At 35.2% G+C, this 23,646-nt stretch overlaps 1 long non-coding RNA gene across 1 annotated transcript in view; it reads right to left on the bottom strand.

The window, feature by feature from the left end:
- LOC109254943 (uncharacterized) overlaps positions 1 to 23,294 on the bottom strand; it is a 72,051-nt gene extending 48,757 nt beyond the window's left edge. The window contains exons 1-2 of the long non-coding RNA XR_002075031.2: positions 23,107 to 23,294; positions 10,646 to 10,756 (exon numbers count right to left, since the gene is read on the bottom strand). This is a non-coding gene — a long non-coding RNA (uncharacterized LOC109254943). The remainder of the gene's footprint in view (positions 1 to 10,645; positions 10,757 to 23,106) is intronic.
- Positions 23,295 to 23,646: the final 352 nt, after the last annotated feature.

The raw sequence follows: 23,646 nt of genomic DNA, 5'->3' as shown, positions 1-23,646 counted from the left end.
AGAATATCTTTCTATCTATTTTTGTCTTCTTCAATTTTTTTTTCATCAATGTCTTGTAGTTTTCAGAGTAGAAATCTTTCACCTCCGTAGTTAAATTTATTCCTAAGTATTTTATTGTGTTTGATTCTATTGCAGATGAGATTGATTTTATTTCTTTTTCAGAAAATTAGTTGTTAGTGCATAGAAATGCTACTGATGTTTGCATGTTAATTTGGATCCTGCAAATACTGAATTCATTGATTATATTTAACAGTTTTTTGGTTGAGTCTTTAGAATTTTCTATATATAAAATTATGTCATCTGCAAATAGAGACAATTTTATTTCTTCCTTTCCAATTCCGATATCTTTTGTTTCTTTTTCTTGCCTGATTGCTTTAGCTAGGCTTCTAAACTATGTTGAATAGGAGTGGTAAGAGTGAGTACACTCTTGTCCGGACATAATTCTGTATGTTTCAATCTTGAAACAGGACCCTAGTTGACTTCTTGTCCACCAAAATGAAGAACGCATACATGTAACCTGATCAAACTGTTTTATCCAGGATCTCTAATCGGTCAAAACTTAAAGTTAAAAGGATAGAAAACCTAAATAACATAAGTGGGTTATTGGGAGTGATGGTGAAGGGAATTAATCCCAATGTCACTTGATTTATAGACTGTTGATTCTAGAAAGTGGAGACAGAGCACTATGTATTTGCCATTAATTGAATGTATCCACTAAAAACTTTAATATAGTGTTCCAATAGATGTTCTCAGGTTGGCTCATCCACTGAGCCTTTAATAGGCTATTAAATTATTATATTACACTGGCTGCTCCTGGATGATTCTTCATAGAGTAAACTTTGTTCATTTTATGACCAAGTGCCCATTATTCCATGTCTCTTGCAGTAAAATAATCCCTTTTCGCTTTGGCAATATTATATAGGAATCCTAGGTCAGCAAATCTGGCATTCTCTAAGTCCTCAGAAGGTGGTGCTGGTAGCAATTTTATGGGCTGGGAAAATAACCCATTTTCAGAATTGGTATACAGTCCATTAAGTCTGAATCATGACCCTCTCCAGGGTGGAAAGAGACTCATGCAATTAATTTTCCACTAAGTAGCCACCTGGTCATCCCTAAACAATGGTGTGCTATTGACAGGAGAAAGGGTTATGTTCTCATCTATTAGTTCTCATCTATTTCACCAAGGACAGTATGTGGATCAATTTTACTAAGGAGGGGCATAGGCCACTGGGTCCATGTATAACCTCCATCCCTGCCACCAATGACACTCTTCATGGGGTCATTGGGCACGCACTAAAGTGGCTAAGAAGACAGCCTATCTTATGTCCAACTGACAAGTCATTCTTTCCATCTGATATTTGAGTATTTCCTCTGGGGTGGGTATCTTTCTGATGAGAATTAGAAAAGACAAAAAAAATCTAAAACTGTTGGCCCAATCCCATTAGTTTTCCTAAATGCCTTATAGTGGTTGCCGTGTGTGCTTCTCAGGTACCCTTTGGGAACTAACACTCATTGTCCAGCTGCTGAACATTTCTATAGCCAAAATCTCACAGCTGAATGACTTTCCAAAAATTTCTCTCAGTGAAAGTATGCAACCTTGCCCTAGGCCATAGTCCCTCCTGGAGTCCGTATCCAGTGACTAGCTAAAGCAGAGCTATAAACTTTGCTGAAAGTTGGGAAAACTCTAGATACCCCCCTGAACTAGCTAAGACCTCTGTTGAGACAGAATCACAATTCATTTTCTCTTCCATTCAATCTTACCTCCTTTACTCCCTCACATATGCCCCCAAGGGTATTTACTCAATTAATTTACTGAATGAAAACCTTAATCTCAATCTCTGAAAGGCAACATAAAACAAATGGTACCAGAAGTAGCCTGAAAAAAACCTGGGATTTTGGTGCTGTGCGACCAGCTAGCAAGAAAGACTCCATCGCTGGGAATAGATATAACATAGAGAGCCAACAAAATATAGTATCCATGCAATTTTTAAAATTCTCATTGATGGTGACTTGATAAGGAATACCAGGGAAGGAAAGATACTGGTGGGGGCAAAAAACAGGCATTTAAGAAAATGGGTAAGTAACACAGTATTTATGGAATTGACTGGCTTTCTCTAGGTTCTAGTGCATTAAAGAAAGTGGATGAAAGGCCGAAGATGATTATTTATCAATTAAAGTCTTAGTGTGAAAACTAAAGAACTTTCTTAGCAACATGTGGAGACTCTCAACTTTAGCAGCCAGAGGGCATGAGAAGATAAAGATTTGAACCAGGAATTATCTATAAACTTATTTATAAGAAGAGCTACAAGAGAGTGTGAATTACCAACCTCATTTAGTATGTTTTAACAAATTCCGGTCATTGATTGGAAGAGAGAGGGACATTAAGGAATGAATTGGAAGTTATTTACATTGATGCTTTCAGAAATTCTGAATCTTCCAATTCGTCTGAACTGTGTGGTGCTCAGAAATGGTATATTTCTCCATGTTAAAGGTGAGTGTACCTTCTTGCTTGAAGACGAAATAGAGGCCTCTGATTTGCACGAAAGCATGTCTCTTCCACAGGGTTTACCCTCACTACTCTTATTGATCACCAGGCCTGTAAGTACAAGGAAGCTACAACAGAGCATGACAGGGAAGTGTTGGACCTACTGAGAGAGCAAAGGAAGTATAGCTGAAATAATATTTAAGATGTAGCCATCAAATACTGGCAGGATCCTAGGGAATGTACATGGTCTGAGCAAGCAAGGGAAGAATTTTTAGTTGCATAATGGAGAATTTATAGATATGAGACACTCTCATGATACAAGATTTATCATCTTAGCAAGACATCCTCCAGAATATAGTATTAATATTCTGTTCTTGGAAATGGGAAAGCTCTTGATTGTTGGATAAAGTGATGGCTAAGAGTAAATAGAAATGCCAAATTTTCCATAAAAGACAGTGAAAGAAGAGATTAAAATTCTCAGAGAAATGGACATACTTTAATAAATATGCTACCTGAGGCAAAAAACCTCATCAGCTGTCTAAGGTGTAAGGTGGCTCAAAAGACACTTTCCTTTTTAAATTGAAGACGACACAAAAAAATGGCAAAATATCCCATTCTCCTGGATTGGAAGAACAAATATTGTTAAAATGTCGATATTACCCAAAGCAATCTACATATTCAATGCAATCCCTATCAAAATAACACCAGCATTCTTCACAGAGCTAGAACAAACAATCCTAAAATTTGTATGGAACCAAAACAGACCTCAAATAGCCAAAGCAATCCTGAAAAGGAAAACCAAAGCTGGAGGCATCACAATCCTAGACTTCAAGATGTACTACAAAGCTGTAATCATCAAGACAGTATGGTACTGGCACAAAACCAGACACGTAAGCCAAGGGAACAGATTAGAGAACCCGGAAATGGACCCACAAATGTATGGCCAACTCATCTTTGACAAAGCAGGAAAGAATATACAATGGAATAAAGACAGGCTCTTTAGCAAATGGTGCTGGGAAAACTGGACAGCGACATGGAGAAAAATGAACCTGGACCACTTTCTTACACCATACACAAAAATAAACTCAAAACGGATGAAAGACCTAAATGTAAGACAGGAAGCCATCAAAAGCCTACAGGAGAAAACAGGCAAAAACCTCTTTGTCCTTGGCCACAATAACTTCTTACTCAACACATCTCCGGAGGCAAGGGAAACAAAAGCAAAAATGAACTACTGGCACCTCATCAAAATAAAAAGCTTCTGCACAGTGAAGGAAACCATCAGCAAAACTAAAAGGCAACCAACAGAATGGGAGAAGATATTTGCAAATGACATATCAGATAAAGGGTTAGTATCCAAAATCTATAAAGAACTTATCAAACTCAATACCAAAAAAACAAATATCCAGTGAAGACATGGGCAAAAGACATGAATAGACAATTTTCCAAAGAAGACATCGAGATGGCTAACAGACACATGAGAAAATGCTCAACATCACTCATCATCAGGGAAATACAAATCAAAACCACAGTGAGGTACCACCTTACTCCAGTCAGAATGGCTAACATTAACAACTCAGGCAACGACAGATGTTGGTGAGGATGTGGAGAAAGAGGATCTTTTTTGCACTGCTGGTGGGAATGCAAACTGGTGCAGCCACTCTGGAAAACAGTATGGAGTTTCCTCCAAAAATTAAAAATAGAACTACCCTATGACCCAGCAATTGCACTACTAGGTATTTATCCAAGGGATACAGATATGCTGTTTCAAAGGGGCACATGCACCCCCTATGGTTATAGCAGGGCTATCAACAATAGCCAGAGTATGGATAGAGCCCAAATGTACATTGATGGATGAATGGATAAAAAAGATGTGGTATACATATACAATGGAGTATTACTCAGCAATCAACAAGAATGAAATCTTGCCATTTGCAACTACGTGGATAGAACTAGAGGGTATTATGCTAAGCGAAATTAGTCAGAGAAAGACAAATATCATATGACTTCACTCATATGAGGACTTTAAGACACAAAACAGATGAACATAAGGGAAGGGAAGCAAAAATAATATAAAAAGCAGGGAGAGGGACAAAACATAAGAGACTCTTAAACATAGAGAACAAACAGATGGTTGCTGGAAGAATTGTGGGAGGGGGCATGGGCTAAATGGGTAAGGAGCATTAGGGAATCTACTCCTGAATCATTGTTGCATTATATGCTAACTAACTTGGATGTAACTAAAAAATAAATTTAAAAAAAAGACACTTTCCTTTTTAACCAAAGCAATAATGAATGTTCTAGGGAAAGGGGCACCACCATCACTGAAAAGCTCAGTGGTAACTCATGGGTGTAGGACATAATAAGAAATGCTGTTTTAGAACAGGGATCCCTGAGAGCTGCGTGATTGATAGGATCCCTAAGTAATAGAGGCCAGATGGCAGTGCTTAAATTAGTGTGAAAGTTGAAGTAGCAGCCAACAGAACATGACCTTTCTAGAACGAAGGAAATGGTTAATAGATCACTGTGTCCCTGAGCAGAAAAAATGAGCTGCCAATAAACTGCTCAATCTAAATATTCAAAAAAATTAAATATACACTGCCAAAATACTGAAGGCAGTTGCCCCTATAAAAAACAGACTTTTGTGAAAAAACTGGTGGTTGTCAGAAGACAGTTGGGTGGGAAAATGGGTGAAATAGATAAAGAGGATTATGAAGTACAAAATAAATAAACTTAAAAATTTTCCAATTACAGGTATGAAAAGTACAGCATAGGAAATGCAGTCAACAAGATTGTAATAATGTTGTTTGGTGACAGATGATGACTACACTTATCATAGTGAACACTGAGTAATGTACAGAAGAATTGTTGAATCATTATGTTGTACATCTGAAACTAACATAAAACTTTATGTTAATTATATTTCAATAAAAAAAATCTCCCTCAAAATAAAAATTATACATGTCTAAAATTAGAAGAATGATTAAATAAGTTTTGAAGCTACTAAATAAACAAAAACAAGAAACAAAATAACAACAACAAAAATACTCTCTTGGCCAATTCTTTGACTTGAGCCAGTTTCAACCTTGAAACTCATGGACACAGGAAGATGGAGTCCTAAGAGGAAGGTCTCTGTAACACCAGAGCAGGTGAATAGAATAGTGACTTTCCCATTATTTCCTCCAAAGGGACCTACAGCCACTTACTCAGATACAGTAGAAAAATTGAATACCCAACATTGTAAAGATAACTGAACACAGGGTCACAATATAGGGTCATATTGATTCACTATACAATGAGGGCATCATGTTAATCAAACCAGATGAAGAAGAAATGCTAAGTACACTGATGGCCTTGGTCAGACACATGAACTTGTGAGGGTAGCAGAAAAGAATTACATTAATTCTGGAGTCCACTATATGAGTACAGTTTTTAGGTGTCTAGTGGTCTGGGACCTACTGATACAATGCCTGCAAAGTAAAGAATAGATTATCAACATTCGTGCATTCTACCACTTAGAAGGAAGCTTCTGCTTCTAGATGAAGCATATTATATACAACTCAAAAGCTAAATGTGAAGACTTCTGGGATTTCCTTCAAGCTTTGGCTTTTCCAATAGAGCCAGATATTCCATTGAGAGCCATTTAGTGACTATTTCTTCAATACCTCAATTGCAACCTCCTGGGCTTACACTTCTCCATCTCTTCCCATATCCACATGGGTTGTAATTGCTATATTAAACCCTTAATTACCATAATACTTAAAGTGTCATGATACGATACGGAATAAAAGATAATGAAATCTAAGTCAGACTCAAAATTCCAAATAAAGCTAAAGCAGAGCTAAGCTATGTGTATTAGAAACGAATACTTTATTACAGGAGAAAATCTTCATGACTTTGGAGTAGCTAAAGATTTCTTAAACAGGGCACTGAAAACAATAACTGTAAGGTAAAATTTTAATTGGACTTCATTAAAATTATCAAAAGATAACTCCACAAATTAGGAGAAGATATTTTTCGATACCTGCATCCCACAAGAGACTTACATACATTTATTGGAAAAAGTCAGACAACCCAAATAAAGGGGGGGGAGGAAAATGACTTAGGCAATTCTCAAAAGAGGGTATTTCAAATCACATATAGACTTACAAAAATGTAAATTATAAACAAAATTCCACACTACTGCAAACCCACTAAATGGCTAATGTTTTTAAACAAAACCAAGCGTTTTTGAGATGTAGGGCAAACGGAACTCTCATGGACTGCTGGTGGGGGTATGAGGTGATAAAACCATTTTGGAAAATTGTTTGGCATTATCCACTAAAAAAGTTGAACATACCTATGCCTTTAGACCATGGAACTCAACTCTGCTTTTTACCTGAGATGACACACTGGATAGAATAGTTATATGACACTCTCAATATCAGAGATCTTACCCAGTATCAAAAGTTACTAATAATTCAAAGGCTAGAGGTAACTGCAAGGTGCAAGCAAAACTTGAACTCCAAAACATCTTAAACATATTCAGTCATTTATTGGTGCCTAAGTCATTTATTGGGCTGGGGTTGTGCCAAGAAAAAAAGGAAGAGCCAGACATGGATGAGTTTTAGAATTACATATGGGGATCTGACAAAAAGCAACATATCTAGGGGCACCTGGGTGGCTCAGTTGGTTAAAGGTCTGATTCTTGATTTTGGTTTGAGTCATGATCTCTCACAGTTAGAGACACTGAGCCCTGAGCCAGGCTCTGTGTTGACAACAGGGAGTCTGCTTGGGATTCTCTCTCTGTCCCTCCTCTCTCTGTCTCTCAAAATAAATAAATAAACTTTAAAAAAAAGCAACATATCTAGTCCTTTGCAAAACCAGATTAAACCATGTTGGATTAATTTATTATTAATTTGTAATCAGAGAGAGGGAATGATCATAGAGAAAGGGGTCAATTTAACCAACTTAAAGTTTTTGGGTTTTTTTTAATGTTTATTTATTTTTGAGAGAGAAGAGCAGGGAAAAAGAGGGAGACAGAGAGTCAGAAGCAGGCTCCAGGCTCTGAGCTGTCAGCACAGATCCTGACATGCGACTCAAACCCACAAACCGTGAGATCATGACCTGAGCCAAAGTTGGACGCTTATCCAACTGAGTCACACAGGCGCCCCAAAGTTTTATAATTTTTTAAAAAAATTCTTTCAAAAGTCTTTTTTTAAAAAGTCGGTTAAATACATTGTATAAACTCAGGATTATGGAACAATTGCAAAAAAGAAATTTGCTTTGGTAGAGCCACTTAAAACATGTTTCTATTGCTTTTATTAGGGATTACAAATGGAGATCAGGGTGCATCATAGTCTCTTTAACTCATAGTCTCTAAGATTTGAAATCTTAAAGTTGCTGGATAACATAAAATATTTTTGATAAGTGAAGACACTAATGAAATAAATTATAAAACCTCATGATTAAATGAAAATAAGCAGAAAAAGGGAAGCCAGAACAGGGAAGGTCAGAGAAAAAAAATTACAAAAGTACACAATTCAATTTGTGTGTAACTGTCTATAACCCAGAAAAAAGAATTGTAGTAGTAGATTTTAATTGCCATTGCTGTTTGTTTTGTTTGCCATTCCTTCTCTCACCCTCAGGCCGAAGGCTGTGCTGTCACAACCAAAATATTTAAAAAGTTCTTACGTATTTAATGATAACAGCAAGAAACACCCCAAAATACAATGTCCTGAATGAACATAAAACAATATGCTTCTAAAGAACAAGGAAAGAACAAGGTTCATGTTGTAGAGAGTAGCTTTCTGCTTCCCTGTATTATCACTCAAAAGCTCAGTCTCAGCAGCATAGAGCATGAACAACCAGATTAGCCATTTGTCATCTTTCAAACTCCTGAATGGATGACCCTTGCAAAGATGGAAAAACAACCTTGGTAAAACAGAGATAAGATGGTTGTTAAGAAGGGAGAGGGAGAATAGTTGTTAGGTTTGTTTGGTTGTTTGTTATTCCCCTTCCTCTGTACTAGAAAGAAGAAAATAATAGGAAATAAATTTATAAAAAAATATGTTTTTATTTTTATTTTTTAAAATATAATTTACTGACAAATTGGCTTCCATGCAACACCCAATGCTCATCCCAACAAGTGCCCTCCTCAATGCCCGTCACCCACCTTCCCCTCTCTCCCAACCCCCATCTTTGTTCTTTGCATTCAATGGTTTGCCTCCCTCCCTCTCTGTAACTTTTTCTTTCCCCTTCCCCTATGGTCCTCTTAATGTTAGGTACAATCATAATGATGGTAATCCTTCAATTCAAAAGGTGAAGGTACAGAAAAATAAGATCAAAATCTATGTAAACAGGAATATGATAAGCTATCAGTGCATTTATTTGCCTAATTGTGATACAGTGGGTAAAAGGTAAACCACTGAAATTGAGTAAAATTACCTTAGAATAAGGATCAGGAAGCCCTTACTCATAGTGGGTAGTAAATTTAAAGAACTATTTGTTTCAAGAAGTGGCAGTGGCAGGAAATTCAACTGGATTCAAAATGATTTTCATCAAATTGATTAAGGATAGAACTATACAAAGTTACTAAGAAAAACCGGGGCATGATTAAACTTTCAGTTCGAGTAAGGAAAACTAATCCATACCACTTAATGACGTAACTTGTTAATTGTTCACAACAGAATAATTGCTTGGAACTGAGATGTCTACTAGAAAGTCACCAGCCACATATGGCTGTTTAAATTTAAATTTAAATCAATCAAAATAAAATAAAATATTCAGTTCTTCATTTGTAATATACACATTTCAAGTTCTTAACAGCTTCATGATGTCGGTAGATGCGATATTGGACAGAATAGTTTATAGACCATTTCCATTACCAGAGGAAGTCCTATTTTGCAGTGCTGGTAAAATGTCCTGTTTCAATACCTCTCATGTTACAATATTGTATTTTACATCTCACTAAAAAGAAATTCTGGTGTTAAATATGATGTTCCAAACCCAATTTCATAGGAAAATAAGTTCTGAGAAATGTGAAAAGAAGTTCCATGAAAAATAAGTGGTAAAAGTTCTACAGTAAAATATCTTGGGAAAATATTTCATGCAGTGGCCCACATTAGTTTCACAGAATATTGTACATTAGTATATTTGAAATGACACTGAAAAATTCTGGAGTAAATATACAAGCTCAACTTTTCTTACACAAATGTTCAAAAAGACAATTTTTTTTCTTAGACTTCTCCAGTGATTTTAATATCCAAGAAAATACAGAAAAATCTTATGGTATGAATCTTAAACCTATAAATCCAGATCTCATTATGTGTAAATTTATTCATATAACTTGTAAAGTTGGTTTTGTTCTCAAGTTATGACTTAATAAGAATGAATGAGTTATATAACTATCAGCTTATGATAATAACGGTACCTTTTTCATTTTACTTTTCACAACAATTATTCAGTATACAGATGTGGAGTCTTTCTTTTTTTTTTGAGAGAGAGAGAGAGAGAAAGAGAGAGAGAGAGAGAGAAAATGAGTGGGGGAGGGGCAGAGAGAGAGAGAGGGGACAGAGGATCTGAAGCTGGCTCCACACTGACAGCAGCAAGCCGAGCTGAATGCAAGGCTCCAACTCAAGAACCATAAGATCATGACCTGAGCTGAAGTCAGATGCTCAACTGACTGAGCCCCGAGGTGCCCCTACAGATGGTGAGTCTTATTTTAAAGATTCAGCATTCATTAACTTGCCCAAGAATAATGACAACATGCTATAGAAGGATTTATAGCAAAGTTGGCTTCAGTCTAAACATTGTACCTTTTACATTTAAAAAAAATTTTTTTTAATAGCTCTTCTTCCCCCCAATACCCCAAATTATGCCATAGACCAACAAGCAAAGCAGGTAAATGGACAATTTCTCAAACTGAATCTGCGATGGGTAACTCAGATCCCACCAATGATGGGAATAAATCCAATTCCACAGTGGTCCCCAAAGAGACTGCTATCATTGCACCAAATTCTGGCACAGGCTAAGCACTATGCTTCCTGATATAAAATATAAGATAACAAAACGTGATCTTTTACTTCAAAAGGACTTAAATCTTGAGAGAAGAAAGCTGAGATAACAAATTTACATGTAATTAATGGCATTCTTGATGTGTGGAAAGAAGTGTAAGCTTACCTTGAGGAGTCAGATATGATGGTACTGATGAGTTTTGACTGAGATAAAAAATATTTCTTGGATTCCTCATCAGACAACTGTTGGAGAGCTTGCAGTCATGAAGAAAGGCATCTGCAAAAGCAAAGTGGCATCAGAAAGCTGGCAAGTTTTGAGCAGAGCAACTACTTTGACCAAAACGTGAGTATAGATCACCTAGTTGAGATAGTCCTCTATAGGATGACATGAATATCACTTGTCATTATTTGTCATACTGAGCTGAGAGGCCACATAAGCAATTGAAAACAGAAATGGTACAATTTTATTTGTCTGTCAGAAGCATAACTCAGTATAGATTTTAAACTGATCAGAGAGCAAGAAGCAGGGAAATCGGTTACGAGACAATTCCAACAATTCCACTGAGTAATTTTGGATATGGATAATGACAAGTATCTAGACTAAGGTAGAGTCAACAGTAATAGAAAATATTTTTGAAAAATAAAAGATGCTGAGTTTTATGAAGGTGATTGTGGAACGTTCTTATGAAGATATCCAGTAGAAATTTGATTCAGAAGTCTGGTGTTTGAAAGAAAAGTTAACTCTAAGATAAACTCTGAAGTCAATAATACTAATTTTCTAATGGCTAGTCAAGGGAGGTAACTTTGACCTCTTATTTCTCTCACTGAAGACTCCACTATTCTATCATTATCAAGACCATCAGTGGGCTTTGAAGATTCCACTTGATATTATACACATATTAGTATCAACCTTTTTATTAGAGTAAGGTCGGGTAAACATGAGTACAAGACTCTAAATATATGTTCTTCCCTGTCATAATATCACGGCTTTAAATCATCCTAATAAGTGATCATTACATAAAACTATCCAACCTAAAAAGCCAGATATTATTAAATTATCAAAAATTTCCAGTCTACACCTCCTAAGGACATTTTTCAAATCTTTACTGTTGTTTATACATCTAAGCAGATAATTGGTGATTAACTGGCCATTTGATCATTTTAAAAATTAGCATATTTTCAATGTTGCTGCCAAAGTCACTAAATTACATAAAGAAAAGTACTTAATTGTAACCAAAGATTTCCACATCCACTTGAAAAAGAGTCACATACTATTTTGTATTATTTTTCATATTATGCTCAATTATATTTTTAAACCAAGTTAGGCATAAAAGGCAGGATGGAAACATTTTGAGAATATAAATTCATTTGAATAAGAACAAAATTTCTGCTAAGATTATGATATATGTTTTGAATACTGAGCAAAAACTCTAAGGATCAAGCCATGCTGGATATCAAATCAAAACTATAATGAGATATCACCTGTTATCTGTTAGGATGGCTATTATAAAAAAATGCAACAGATGACAAGTGTTGGTGAAGATGTGAAGAAATTGGCACCCTTGTACACTGTTGATAGAAATGTAAAATGGCACAGCTGCTATGAAAAATAGTATGGAGATTCCTCAAAAAATTAAAAATAGAACTACCATATGACCCAGCAATCCCACTTCTGCATACATATTCACAAGAATTGAAATCAGGACCATGAAGTGATATCTGCACTTCCATGTTCACAGCAGCTCTATTTTCAATATCCAAAATATGAATGGGTAAAGAAAATGTGATATATATATACATATACATACAATGGAAAATTATTCAACCTTAAAAAAGAAGACAATTTTTCCATTTGTGACATCGATGAATCCAGAAGACTTTATGTTAAGTGAAATAAGCCAGATACAGAAAGACAAATAGTACATGATCTCACTTATACATGTGGAATCTAAAACAGTCAAACTCATAGGAACAGACAGCAGCATGGTGGTTCCCAACTGCAGGGTTTGCAGAGAATGGGGAGATGCTGGTCAGGAGTACAGTTTCAGTAATTCAAGTCGAGTAGTTCTGAAGATCTAATGTACATTACGGTGAATATAGTTAATAATGCTTTGCTGTGTTTTTGAAATTTGTGAAGAGCGATCCCTATGAAAATAACACCAGCATTCTTGACAGAGCTAGAACAAACAATCCTAAAATTTGTATGGAACCAAAAAAGACCTCAAATAGCCAAAGCAATCCTGAAGAAGAAAACCAAAGCTGGAGGCATCACAATCCTGGACTTCAAGATGTATTACAAAGCTGTAATCATCAAGACAGTATGGTACTGGCACAAAACCAGACACGTAAGCCAAGGGAAAAGATTAGAGAACCTGGAAATGGACCCACAAATGTATGGCCAACTCATCTTTGACAAAGCAGGAAAGAATATACAATGGAATAAAGACAGGCTCTTTAGCAAATGGTGCTGGGAAAACTGGACAGCGACATGGAGAAAAATGAACCTGGACCACTTTCTTACACCATACACAAAAATAAACTCAAAACGGATGAAAGACCTAAATGTAAGACAGGAAGCCATCAAAAGCCTACAGGAGAAAACAGGCAAAAACCTCTTTGTCCTTGGTCACAATAACTTCTTACTCAACACATCTCCAGAGGCAAGGGAAACAAAAGCAAAAATGAACTACTGGCACCTCATCAAAATAAAAAGCTTCTGCACAGTGAAGGAAACCATCAGCAAAACTAAAAGGCAACCAACAGAATGGGAGAAGATATTTGCAAATGACATATCAGATAAAGGGTTAGTATCCAAAATCTATAAAGAACTTATCAAACTCAATACCAAAAAAACAAATATCCAGTGAAGACATGGGCAAAAGACATGAATAGACAATTTTCCAAAGAAGACATCGAGATGGCTAACAGACACATGAGAAAACGCTCAACATCACTCATCATCAGGGAAATACAAATCAAAACCACAGTGAGGTACCACCCTACTCCAGTCAGAATGGCTAACATTAACAACTCAGGCAACGACAGATGTTGGTGAGGATGTGGAGAAAGAGGATCTTTTTTGCACTGCTGGTGGGAATGCAAACTGGTGCAGCCACTCTGGAAAACAGTATGGAGTTTCCTCCAAAAATTAAAAATAGAACTACCCTATGACCCAGCAATTGCACTACTAGGTATTTATCCAAGGGATACAGATATGCTGTTTCAAAGGGGCACATGCACCCCGTATGGTTATAGCAGGGTTATCAACAATAGCCAGAGTATGGATAGAGCCCAAATGTCCATTGATGGATGAATGGATAAAGAAGATGTGGTAAACACACAATGGAGTATTACTCAGCCATCAAAAAGAATGAAATCTTGCCATTTGCAATTACGTGGATAGAACTAGAGGGTATTATGCTAAGCGAAATTAGTCAGAGAAAGACAAATATCATATGACTTCACTCACATGAGGACTTTAAGATACAAAACAGATGAACATAAGGGAAGGGAAGCAAAAATAATATAAAAACAGGGAGGGGGACAAAACATAAGAGACTCTTAAGTAAAAAGAACAAACAGAGGGTTACTGGAGGGGTTGTGGGAGAGGGCATGAGCTAAATAGGTAAGGGGCATTAAGGAATCTACTCCTGAAATCATTGTTGCACTATATGCTAACTTGGATATAAATTTAAAAATAAATAATAAAATAAAAGAGAGGTGGTGTTGAGAAAAAAAATTTGCTAAGAGGATAATCTCAAATGTTCTCACCACAAACAAGGAAAGAAAAAGAAAGGGTAAACTATGTGAGGTGATAATTATATTAATTAACTTCATTGTGATGATCATTTCACTATATGTACATATATCAAATCACAATTTCTATCTGCCAATTATACCATTAAAAAGCTGAAAAATGTCAAATGATCAGTCAAGTTTGTAACATTTAAATTTTGAGGACTTTGAAAAATTACATTTGATGCAAATTAATGAAGTGTATAGCAATGTCTCATGACAGTATTCATCAAAAAGTCATTTGTTCCTCTTGCACCTTTTTTGAAACAGTGTTTGAACACACCCATACATCCTAATATAGCTACATGGCTCCAAAAGGTTTTGTGATTTGCAAAATCAAAATAAAATTGCAACTAATAAAGATATTCAGAAGAGTATTTTAGGAGAAGTGAAGATAGTGCCAAAGGAGATTTTAAAATGCTTTAAACAGTGATAGTGTTATTGGAGTCAGCATAGAAACTTTCAGAATTACAATATTAAAGAATATAATACTTACTTGAACATGTTCCATCATGTTTGCTGTAGTTTTTTTTAGTATAATTTATTTAGAAATAAAATTGATAGCATACACCAAACTAGCAGCTAATAAGTTGCTGAATAGGCCTCTTCTGTCAAATTTGCTTATTAAACAGACAAGAAAGAGCTGAACCTAGCATATAATACATTTGCATGTAAATTGTATTTCTAAAATACTTAAAAATAGTTTATTTTAGGTAGATTAAGAATACCCTCCTTAAAATTTATAAAATCAATTTGCATATCCAGACCTTTAAAACTGATAATGAAACATTAAACTTGGTCCATCCTGTAAATGAGTAATTAATTCTACACTTTAGTTTACTGAGATCTAACTTAGATAATTTTTGTTATATCAAACCAAATACATATGTTTTAGTGAGGAAAAATATTCCTGATGGTATTTTGTTCCATACAGCTGTACATTATAGAAAAGAAAATTTCAATTTCTATATAAATTATTCTTTGAACATTTTCCTTTGAAACAAATGAGACACTGAAATAACAGCAAAACAACTAAAAGAAAAACAGGTAAAATAAGCATATGATTTTCCCTTTGCTCTTCAGTTAAAGGCTATGTTTAAAATCCTTTGATTTTAGTCAAAACACATTACTGCTAAACTGTTAGGGTAGTTCCATTAAATCAGAAACAAAGGAAATATATATCTGGTATGACTTCTATTTCCAAACATCGTTCTGGTTTATTTTGGTAAATTTACATTTACTAATGTAAATATAAATTGTAAAAAAAAATACAAAGACATAAATATGAATATATGTTAAATATCTCTAAGTTAAACAGGCAATTAAAAAGTAATAAAACACAGTTTAAATGATGAATTATCAAATATATTAATAATGAGAATACTTAATTTTGGCTAGGGTACAGTGAACAAATTCTCTTAGGCACTGTAAGTTGGAATTAAATTAGTACATCTAGTCTGAAGTCACTTTGGCAGTTAATGGCAAGAGGCTTTAAATGAGGCTGTTGCTCTAAAATTAACAAAACAGGAAACAATGGATGTTGGTGAGGATGCGGAGAAAGGGGAACCCTCTTACACTGTTGGTGGGAATGCAAACTGGTGTAGCCACTCTGGAAAACAATATGGAGTTTCCTCAAAAAGTTAAAAAATAGAACTGCCCTACAATCAAGCAACTGCGCTACTAGGTAATTACCCAAAGGATACAAAAGTATTGATTCAAAGGGGTACATGCACCCAATGTTACAGCAGCATTATTAACAATAGCCATATGGAAAGGGCCCAAATGCCCATCAACTGATAAATGGATAAAGAAGAAGCGGTGCGTGCGTGTGTGCGTGTGTGTGTGTGTGTATACATATATATAGACATGTATGTCTATATATATGTATACATACATATAGACATGTATGTCTATATGTATGTATACATACATACATACATATACATTATGTGTATATATAATGGAATATTACTTAGCCATAAAAATAATGAAATCATGCCATTTGCAGCAATGTGGATGAAGCTAGAGTGAATTATGTTAAGCAAAATAAATAAGTCAGAGAAAGACAAATATCACATGATTTCACTCATGTGGAATTTAGAAACAAAAAAAGATGAACATAGGGAAAAGAAAAAAAAAGAGAGAGACAGAGACAGAGACAGAGAGAGAGACAGAGAGAGAAGCAAACCATTAAATAGACTCTTAACTATAGAGAATAAACTGAGGGTTGCTGGAGGGGAGATGGGCAGGGGGATGGGTTAAATCGGTGATGGGTATTAAGGAGGGCACTTGTGATGAACACTGGGTGTTGTGTGTGGGTAATGAATCACTGAATTCTCCTCCTAGTCCTGGTATTACACCATGTGTTAACTAACTAGAATTTAAACAAAAACTTGAAAGAAAACAAGCAAAAGAAGCTGTTCCTTTGTGACCAAGGAATCTCATCTCTAAGGAGCTGTAATCATAAAATAGTAAAAACTGAGCCATAGTATTGTGAAAAAAAAGATGTTTATAGAAATAATATTAGTAATAGACAAAACTAGAAATCATAAATGTTTAACTATAGGTAACAGGTTAAGTACATGTCTGTATAAAAAATTACATGAAGCTACCTAAAATTCTATTTTGTAAGAATATTGTAATGATATAACAATGCTCACAACATATGTGAAGTAAATAAAAAACAATGTATAAATTGTATTATCTAATTTGGTAAAAATAAAGAAAAATAAATCATATATATACATATATACTTATACAAGCTTAGAAAGTCTGAAAGAATAGATGAGATAGATGATAGATGGATACATGATAAATAGGTAGACAGATAGATAGATAGATAGATAATAGATATAGATAGACAAATAGAAAGTAGTCAGACAGACAGTGGTTATACCTTGGTAGAATTCTGGGTAAATTTTCTTTTCATCTTTTATTTTAACCTTCCTAGGATGAATATGTATTAGTTTTATTATTTTTAAAAAAGAACATGTTGTAAATCCCTAGGAGATACACTTTATTGCATAATTTATAACATTTTAATTGTTTAAAAGAGTTATTAAACTCTTTAAAGTTTAATAAACATTTTGGGGAAATCTGGCGCCTTCTCCATTTTGCCTACTCATTTGTGGATGTACCTTTAGAACATGATCTATATAGAAATTAGCAGAGTATAACTATTAAATAATGACAGTGCTATTGCATGCACGGTTTCAGAAATAAAATGTAAGTTAATAAACTCTTCATGAAAATGACACTATTTCTCAGAAAGACCCTACTGGAGATTGCTGGTTGATTAAGCCTCCAGCAAGATACATTTCTTTTCTAGTTCTACACTTACTGATTCTGTAGTAATAAGTGCAATGAAGAATTACTGCTTGCATTTACCTCAGCACAAGAAGCCCTGTTGTTTTTCATCAGAACATTATGTTTCATAATTTACTTTTCAATTTCCTGGATATATCAAGAAAAATAAAATGAGTTAAAAGAAAAAAAAAAACCTGACACCTGAGACTCCAATTCAGATCACCTAAAAATACAATGAGAAATGTAAAAGAGTTTCTCCATGAAAACAAAAACAATTTTAATAGATCAGAAATTGAAATTTTAAAAGTGCAATTTGCTGACATAAAACTTCATTTTTAAATATCTTTATTTCTATATGAGAATAATAGCTAATATTTGGGTAGACTTACCTCCTTTTCATGTTACTGATTCTCTGTAATGAAGTTTATAAGGGACAAGTGCATCTAGCAGGCATAAATATGAATGGTAAACTCTATTACATTTTTTTTTTTTGGTTTGCCAAAAGTACTTTGCTATAATACATTTTGGATCACAGTGACAAAATTCTGCTTCCAGGTATATGAAGATTCAGCAGCAAAAAAAAATTATTTGCAAGTGACATAATAGACTTCTAACACTTCAGTATCCTAGAATACTATAGCAAGGTGACAAGTAGTGATAGCGTCTTCGGCTCTTTCTACATATAGTCACAAATTAATTTGGGGACATCTTTCAGCTTTTCTTTTTTAAAATTATGACAAAGACCAACTCAACGATGTGTTTTAACTGCCATCAGTAGAGTGTTAGGAAATCTAAACAACCTATCATTTTTACAGGTGTTGTGGCCTAATTTTACCTCTCATTTCCTATTTAAAATTTGAAACATTTTGGAGATAGTTTGAGAGTTTTCTTTTTTTTTTTTTTTTAATTTTTTTTTCAACTTTTTTATTTATTTATTTATTTATTTTTGGGACAGAGAGAGACAGAGCATGAACGGGGGAGGGGCAGAGAGAGAGGGAGACACAGAATCGGAAACAGGCTCCAGGCTCCGAGCCATCAGCCCAGAGCCTGACTCGGGGCTCGAACTCACGGACCGCGAGATCGTGACCTGGCTGAAGTCGGACGCTTAACCGACTGCGCCACCCAGGCGCCCCTAGTTTGAGAGTTTTCAATTAATCCTCTCACTAGTTTAGACAAATTTTGATTAAAACATTTCTTAGATCCTTACAGTTCCAATTAAATTTTATTGATTTTATCCTTTGTATTAATCAGTATAGGACAGACTAAAAACACAACTGGACCCAGATACATAAAAGATCAGCGCAATGAGAAGTTATTTCTTGCTGTATGGAATTTCCAAGTTTTTAGAGTACAGGAAATGTTTCCTTCCCCAAATCACTTGAGAATCCAAACTGAGAGCAACTTGTCTCACTTCAATATGCAGTGTGCAAGGTTGCCTTGGAGACTATACTCTGTCAGAACAGGAAGTGAGCTTGGAGGAGGACTTGAAAGAGATCAGGTGTGTGTGAGGGGTGGAGATTCCTATTCCACAGAAGAGAATATAATCACATGTACATATCTGTCTGAAAGAGAATCTGGAAAATAGAGTTCAGGAGAAAGAACATTTCTTGGAAGCCTGAAAATAGCTGCTACCAAGTTGGTCCCTCCACCCGCGTATACTTCTTCCCAAAGGAGACAACATAATCCACTCGTTAGGGAAGTCTGTTCAAAGTCTGTTAGGTTTGAATTTGGTTTCTCGCACTCTAATGACCTCTGAATTAAAAGAGAAGTTATGACTGCTATCCCTCCACACTCAACATTAGGGAGAGAGTAGGACTGTTGTATGAAAACTCCCATTTTGGAGAGGGAAAAATGAGAAACACATCACTGTCCTTAGTTCATGGCAGGATAAAATCCTACAAGGCAGGCACTGTGGAAAGCCCATTCCCAGGGACCTGGAGAATGTTTTTGACTATACCCAGAGACTGTTCTCTGGATGGATATTCCCTTCCTTTTCAGTATATCCTGTGGCCCTTGGCTCTGCCCTTTGAGAAGTCCCTCCCTGCTGTCTTCAATGGCTACATCTGAAGTGGCTGGAGTGAAGTATACCTTACCTGGAAATTTCACAGTTCAGATAATTATTTTCCTGATGGGGAAATTTCTGGCATTCACTGGATTGATGATCACATTCTACCCTACCCCACCTTATTGGGACATGAGGGCTTCTTTTAAACTTTCTCATAAAACATCAGACTTACAGCAAAGTTAAAAGAATAATGCTAAAATACCCATATCCATATCACTGAAATTCCCAAATCATTAATAACTTTATGGACTGGTGCTTTCCGAGACAATATAATTCATTAAAAATGTGTATGCTTCTGATAAGCTCCATGTCCCAGTCATTTCCATGTTCCAGTAAATGCTGCCAAAGATTTTTCCTAGCCATAATTTTTAAGTCAGTTCTATTAAGTTGGCTTTATTTCTTTGCTCTTCTTCCTCAATCTCTCTCCCTCTGCCTCCCTCTCTCCCCTGTTGATATTGCTTTAAGGTCATCTGAAACAGTAGGAGTGCATGAGAAGACAGTTCTTCTCAAGCTGATTTTTGCACAAGCTGAAGCTCTTTGATTATACTATCCTAATGTGCCTTTGCTTCTCATAGCCTTTTTCGGTCCTACCTCTTATTGTTCAGAGTTCAGAGCAGTTGCATTTTCAAATCCATTTTCAAATGCTTCTAATATAGCTTTCTCTATTCCCTTCAATCTCTCTTTAAAACTAGCTAATTTTTGCCTGATCTCAGCTCTTTCTCATAATCTATGGTTCAGTGTAGCAAGTAACAGTCACACATTTATTAACTTTCTAGCTTTTTCTCATCACTTACCCTAGAGCTACAGGTCAAGTAGGCGTTTGTTCTACCTCCCAAATAATTACAGGTGACAGTTTTCAAGAAGTTTTGCTACCGCATAGCTCCCAATTCCACTTTGTCACTCACTGTATACATTTTTCTCACCACCTACCACAGGACATCCATTTGCTTTTTTGTTGCTACAGCTAAATTTTACAACACATTTTAATGTTTTACAGCAGCACTCCATTTCAATATTACCATTTTTCTATGAGTTAGGGTAGCTGGGTTATACACAATGGAGCTACACATATAATGATGTAAAATAGTATCACTCTCATGCAAACTGTCCAGGGACATTCCAAGTCAATGACCAATCATGGTGGTAGGATATGGGCACTCTAGGAATTTCTATTTAGGGCAGAAGGGGAAAAAAAAGTATGAAGCAGTGCTCATTGGTGATTTTTTTTTTTTATATAAGACGGACCCAGAAATGTGCCTATCACTTTCCTCACATTCTACCAGAGGATACTTGATTACATTCACAGCAATCTGCACAGGAAATCAAGGAAACAGCCTTAGTTTTGTACCCAGTAAAAAAAAAAGAGCAGGTGAGCAGGTGGTAGTCTTCACCTCACTTGTGAATTTCTCAAAAGTAGTTGCATAACTCATGAGGAATCAAGTATATATAAAAATATAAAGGCATGTAAGGGTAAAGAAAAGTAAAATATGTTGAATGGAAAAAGCAACAGTAACCACGGAATTTATAGTCATTCATAATTTGCACTTTATACTTTGAGAGGAAAGATTTCTTCTTCCATATATATATATATATATATATATATATATATATATATTCCTCTAGTCACTGTCTCTTTGCTTATACATGTTTTGATATCAATGATGATGAAATTATTATTAGGTTGTGAGCTTTTACATTTTGTTTCATAGATAAATGTGCATTTGGCAAAAAAAAAAAGGACAAAGTAAACTTTCAAGTTTCAATAAAGCTCTAATTTCTGATCACTCTGACTTAGATACAATTATGCCAATCACAAGGCAAATATTACTTTATTTTTTAAGAAAACTAGTATCTTTTAACAGTGGAAAGGATTTTCTGTGTCTACATAATTCATTTCTGTTAGGGTTGTCATGTTTGTTTTTCTGATATAATTCAGGATTTTGTTGTGGCAAAGGAGAGCACTGGACTGCAAAATAAAAACTAAATACTATATATACGTATATATATATACATGTGTATATACACGTGTGTATATATATATACATATACACGTATATATATATACACGTATATATACATACGTATATACACGTATACACACGTATATATACACATATATACATATACACGTATATATATGTATATAATATCTAATCTAGAGTATATTACTTAGTTCTAACTTATACATATTTAAAAGGGATTTTAATATATCCTGAATGTGGTCAAGGGTAAACTATAGTGTGGCAATGATATTCCATGTGTACATAAACATTAAAGATAATGATTATATTTATTAAGCAGTGAGTAACAGAATTTGTTGAATCTTCATGAAACACATGGTAGAATTGTGCCTATTTTACAGATAAGAAAATCGAGGCTCAATAGTATTAGTACTTACCCAAGACCCAAAAACAAAAAATAAAAGAATGGCTGTTTGGCTCCAGGGGCTATTTAACCATTTATCTGTGCTTTGTCTCACATACTGCTCAACTCCCATGAAGAACAAAATTTACTAGAGGAACAAATTACCTACTGGCATCCAGAGTAATGTGGTTTCTTATAATACATGTCTATTAAACTGATTATATCCTATTTCCTCTTGGTTAACTGTTGGTTATTGACTAAACACATAACATTGTCCATCTAAAAAATACTTTTTGTTTATCTGTTGCTCTGCAAATTTCATATATATTCAGGCTCAAAGTCTATTACATTAGAAATAATTAAAATTCATAAATATGGCATTCCTCTCTACATGGATTTTAGTTTGTATTTCAAACCAGGCAAGACACAATGAGATTATGTTGTACACGCAGCATGACTTTAGTTACGAATGACAGCCATATCTCATATCCTCAAACCTATGATACTTTTCTATTTTTCTCACTCAACCAACACTGCAGTGTTACAAATAACTTCAAATTTAATGACAGCATGAGCACGCACCTACCTTCGTTGAAAAGTTGAAATTAGGTTGTTTTTCACAATGCAAGTAAAGTTTCACTGTTAAAAAGAAGAAACTTATGAAAAGTAACGTATTCTAATAGACCTCTTTCAGACTATCTCATCCTTCCCAGTCAATCATCATGAGTTGGATATCAAAACAAAACAGAATGAATAGAAGATCAAAATGATACCAACGAATATATGCATTGCAGCTTGTATTTTAAAAGTTAAGCCAATTTTTCTTTACCTGGGTGATTTGCTCTTCCGCTAGTTTCTGTTTTAGAAGGTTGTTTTACCATGTCTCTACACCATATGGCGCAAGTGCCAGTCTGACTATCAGACAAAATACTAGCCATGAGGGCTGCGCAGATGGCCCTCACCCAGGACTGCATGTGGAGGATTTGCTGTTTGGGACTGGTCCTCTAAAGAAGTAGTGCTGCTACAATGTCAGGCCTGAACTCTGCTGATTACCAACCCCCCACTTGTCTACCCTTAGATGTAGATATATTTCTTACCAGAGTCTGAGAAGATAATACAGGTACTCCATGTTGAGGCGGTCAATACTGCTTCTGCTCAGCTGCATACTTCATTCTCTTTATGAATCGGTCTTTCCTCAGCACTGTTGCAGGTTTGGGACACAGGAGGGAGTTAAAAGCTGTGACCCGAAGACAGCACGTGTAGAGTTCCACTGAAGTGGAAACATTATTCCTGAAAGCAGAGAAAAAGAGTGCTCTCTGCAAAGAGAATTAAACTTTAGTATAACTGATGTGGGTAACTAAGCATCAATACACTCTGCAATAAACTCTATCAAATGTCTTCCTCTAATTTTAAAACTCACAACACCAGAATATAAATGTGTTCCCTAAAAGCAAGTAGTAAAGTGTGCCATTTTCTTTCTCATTTATTTATACCCCAAATCTCTAGGAAACTACCCATGAATGAACATTATCTCCTCATTCTACCGTTAGGGAAACTGAGACATTGATGGATTAATTAAACAGATGACACCTACTGGCTTAAATTTTTCCCCCAAGGCCAGAGATGTTTCATAAAAC

Source organism: Panthera pardus, unplaced genomic scaffold (assembly GCF_024362965.1).
Source record: "Panthera pardus isolate Hobbes unplaced genomic scaffold, ASM2436296v1 HiC_scaffold_24, whole genome shotgun sequence".
Classification (NCBI taxonomy): Eukaryota; Metazoa; Chordata; class Mammalia; order Carnivora; family Felidae; genus Panthera; species Panthera pardus.
The sequence above is the reverse complement of the archived record's forward strand: the minus strand, read 5'-3'. Positions and strand labels throughout refer to the sequence as shown.